We start from the raw sequence: 5,026 nt of genomic DNA, 5'->3' as shown, positions 1-5,026 counted from the left end.
ACATTATTAATGTTAAACGAATTGAACAACAGCGGGCAAAAATATAAAAGAAAGAAAGGAAAAACGTAAAGAAAAGAAAAAATGAATGAATGGAAAGGGAGGGGGGGGGGGGGGGGTGAGAAGAAAAAAACAAAGAAAATAAAGAAGGAATGAAAGCAGAGAATAAAATAGCATCGATTTTTTTTTTTTTTTTTTTTTTTTGTTTGTTGCTTTAGGTCTCTTCCAACACAATTGAGGTTATATGAGAGACCGCTGAAACAAAAAAACAAGCAATCTAACAAAAATAGTACAAATGTCAATCAAAAGCATAACCTAAAGATATCATAAGCTAAATTATAAATAACCAAGAACAAACAGGCAGAGGATTTACAGGAAAAAAAATATCCCTGTCAAAAATACAATCACAAACCAAAGAAGCAGGATAGGCTAGTAAAGAGAAGAAGAAACGACATCACTATCGGATCGCACACCCATGCGAACATCATAGGTATACGATTCAAGGGTGATGCTCCCATCCAACCACCCGCGCATCGATTTTGATAAAGGTCTAAACACATACAATACACAAATTACGTTTCGGGTAAAACCCTTATTTAAGACATGATAATCGGTATAATAGCACAAAACCACGGGAGCCGATTGGATTTTTAAAAAAAATCTTGCCTAACTAAATATTTGGTTAACTAACCGCGTGTCCACCAAACTGACTTATTAACGAACTAGATAAATGAATGGATGAATAAAGAAAGAAAGCATTTTTTATTTCTAAAAAGAAAGAAATTCAAATATGCATAATCGTAAAGTGCAAACAAGAAAGTTGTATCAGTTTTTTTGTTTTTTTTTCGTGTTGTAAAATTGGATCAGATTGGTAAGTGTCAAGCAAAACATCAAGAGAGGGAGAGAGAGAGAGAGAGAGAGAGAGAGAGAGAGAGAGAGAGAGAGAGAGAAGAGAGGGATAGGGAGAGAGAGAGCGAGAGAGAGAGCGAGAGAGAGAGAGAGAGAGAGAGAGAGAGAGAGAGAGATATGTTCAAATGGCGTTTCAGAATTTTTAACATCCTGACCACATATTTCAGAATAAGTAAATTAGTACATGGACAATAGTAATGTTGTCTCCGTTGAGAAAATTTGTTAAAACGTCATGTGGGAAAACAACTCGTATAGGGTTTGAGCGCATTTTGTAGATATTGTCCCAAATAAGGGGTTCAAATCTGGATCTATTGGTCGCAAGCTTCGTGTAATAACACAAGAGCAGAAAGCCCTACTGAAACATCGGTTCGCCGATGATGGCCGTGAATCTAGACGAACTGATTTTTTTCTGTTTTTTTTTTTTTTTTTTGTTTTTTTGGAAAGGTTTTAAGTTGGCATCGCAATATCAACCCACCAAAGAGACATGACGTTTCAGGTGAGAGTCAAGTCCTGACAAAAGACAGGTAAGATGGCGTAGTGGTGACGTAGTGTGACGTTTCTGTCTGTCATATCAACACACCTGTACAGTTTTCAAACAGTCATTGCCGTAACGCGTTTGTGGAAGACGCTCATTCAGCATTGAACAGGCAACAAGAAACTGATATCAAAAATCAACAAGAGGTCAAAAGTGTATTATATAAGACTATCGGATAAAAAGTAAGAATAAACTTACTTAGAGTTGTGTTGAGTTTCACAGCCATGACGGAAAGTCACGTTTACATTTAAAACGGTTTGTTTGTTTTTTCTTCGGGTTTTTTTTTTCTTCAGACTTTTATATACGAGTATACAGATCAAGAAGATATTTTAATGTACAGAGAGTTACGCTGGCCCTTTTACGGACATATAATAAAAATCGAACATGGCCAAAAAACAAAAAACGAAAACAAAAAAGAAGAAAGAAAGAAAAACCCAAAAAAAAAAAAAAAAAAATTCAAACAGGTTTTACTTAAATATAATTTTAGTTTAAATATCGTTATGTCGATTAAAAGCATCTTTTAAACTGTGAATACGGCGTCTCGTGAAAGCAGTCGGATTTTCCATACCCTCGATCGAAATAGTCTGTCAAATTTAAACCAAAATTGTAACAATTCGACATCGTTATTGGTGGACGACCTCTTAGGTCTTTTTTCATATGTTACCATGGATGTTCATATCGGGTGAAATATTTAGCCAAGGATCAATGAAAAGGAAAAAAAAAAACAACTTTCAAAATTCATTTGAAAGTGAGGTGGTGCGTTACATGTTGGAAAATGGTATTTTGTCTAGCTTTAATTAAAGGTATAAATTGGTGTTGTAATATTCTGGGAAGATGGGGTGGGGGGGGGGCATTTAGATCTAGTGTATACATACACACACACACACACACACACACATATATATATATATATATATATATATATATATATATATATATATATATATGGAAGAGTAGGTCTGTGGGTCATTTTGGTATTATAATCAAAATCACTCAATTTCACCAATTAAAGCAGAAATGTGATATAACGGCACAACATTTATCTATCCATTTTCATACATAAACTAGCAAGAATTTTTTTGACGTTTGTGAATGACTGTGGAATAGAGAAGGACAGATTCAGTAGGTACTATTGCGGAGAGAGCATACATTATGACATTGATTAGTTTTACAACGAAGATATATATCTAGTGGGTTTGCTAGAATTTTTTAACTCAGAAAAACTGATAAAGAAAATTGTTTCGTATTATTTTGAGAAAGAGCAAAACATTCAACAGCTTTAATAATTTAATATTTCGCAAAGAGCTATGCGACTTATTGTGTAGTCCGCCATACTAACATTGGAACAACTCAGGGACAAATAAATGTAATATTTGAAATTTTTACACCTTCTTTCCCTTTCATGAAGCAGTGAATGAGTTGCTGACTCCGGGATTTGGCTGAACGGGTGCAAAGTGCAGGATATTGTTACTGTCCATTTCACATAACCAAATAGTTATAAACATCGATTCCAAGGGTCATAGGACCACGATGACCAAACTTTCTACAGTTTTCTAGGATATTAATTTTGAGCTCGAAGCAAGTGTCCAAAACTTCCTAGTTGTTTAGTATTCACTTTATCCAATCAGGTTGATCGACACACTGACTGCGACGTTGTTAACTAATCAAATTACTTATCAGAGATAAAGACACTTATGAACGATATTCTTTAGAGATGGAATATAATAATGTTTGAGGGAATAGTCTGTACCCCCCAAAATTAAATCTAACCAGGAAAAAATGAACAGTTTGATTACAATATGATTAATCCAAAGCAGTGGGACATTTTTTTGACAAGGAAATAACTGGGTGTCTTTATGATCCTCTCACCAGGCCTCTTTTCCCCCAACTAATGTCACGCCCCTGAAAGATGAAACAATGGAGATGGTGGCATGGAGGTGATTTCAGTGATAAAACACGGTCTTTAAAAGGACAGAGGTGTCGCTTTTTCTTTATTATCAAAAAGATGAATCATTAAATGTCAGGTACTTTTTAAATAAAGGCATTGTTATTGGAGCATGTATTTTATTTCAAAGAAACTGGGTTAAATGATACGTTTTGCTTGGTTTTACTTTGAATTAATACATACATAAGCTCAACTTGAAAGTTCTTACCTAAATTTGATCGACGAATTTAACAATTTATTTATAAATGGAACGTTAATAAACTTTACATGGTTAATGTCTGATAATAATAATTAAAAAAAAAAAAAGTTTATATATCATATATAAATGATTGAACGGATTAGGCAAAAAGTGACTAAATAAACCAACACAAGGTAATACTTAATTTACATAATAAACAACGATAAAACGGCCCGTTTTTATTTGGGTGTCAGATTGATGAGAAGGGCGATATTTAAGACTATTTTCTATTTAATTATTTTTTCTGAATATATTGCTTTTCAAATTAATATATGCTTAAATACAATACTTTTTCAATTTCCGAGTTACCCCCCACATTTATTTTTTTAAATTCAGTATCAAAACTGCGATCAAAGACCACGTTTTTTCAGACTCAGGGGAAGTAATTTAATCAATTCTATCATGTATAAGATATTTACTCACAAGTTTAGATTTAATTCATGTTTCAAGTAAAATGTGAACATAATTGATTGGTAAAGTTAAAATAAAAAATGAAGAGCGATGGACAAAAATATAAAAAAATAAGATTTGAACAGGAAATACTCAAGAGAAGTGGAAATGGTAAGGGTTGAGATTTTACGCAAACGATAAACCCAACAAAAAGGGGAATAAGAGGAAGATAGCGGTTAAATTTGAGGAGAATTTTAGCAGGGAAAAATTAGTATCGGTGAGACCTTGGAAGAATTGGACTTTTTTTATTGCATAACTAGTTAGGTAGCAATCTGTGTAAATACCCATCTCGGAACAACGACAAAAAAAAAGAAGAAAGAAGATCTTAAGTGTATTAATGATTGCTATTTTGAGACCGTGAAAGAAAGCCTTTTTAAAAAAAAAAAAAAGTGATTATTTCTTTGTATTTTTCTCCTGCTTGCAAAATAAGTCAGATATCATTCGTTCTTTTGTTTACGCTATGCATATCTTCCTATATATTTTCAGATTATTTGGGGACCTTATTTATATAATATTAAAAAAAATATATTATTGCGTCTTCATATACGAATGACTCATGTCATTCTATAAAATACCTGGCCAAACTATTAGGGGCCTAATTTTACAAACTTAAATAATTGAACACAAGTCCAAGCATAGAATGAATCTCCATGCCATTGTCCCACACACCAGACTCCACACATGAACTTAAAACTAATTCTTTGTCTCCGCCCATTCACACAAGTTACAACGGAATCTCAACAAAATTAATTTACCACCTCATCGGTTTGTTTGTGTGTGTGTGTGTGTGTGTGTGTGTGTGTGTGTGTTTATGTGTGTGTGTGTGTTGGAAGGATGGGGTGTTTACCATACCGTCCATATATTCAAAAACAACCGGACAACGCAGACATTTTTCTTTCCCTCAACACTCAAATTCGTAGCGTTAAGTTTTCAAACTCTTTTCATCCAAAGT

This window comes from Berghia stephanieae, chromosome 5 (genome assembly GCF_034508935.2).
Source record: "Berghia stephanieae isolate SIO BIC M18660-M18661 chromosome 5, UCSD_Bste_1.3, whole genome shotgun sequence".
Lineage (NCBI taxonomy): Eukaryota > Metazoa > Mollusca > Gastropoda > Nudibranchia > Aeolidiidae > Berghia > Berghia stephanieae.
The sequence above is the reverse complement of the archived record's forward strand: the minus strand, read 5'-3'. Positions refer to the sequence as shown.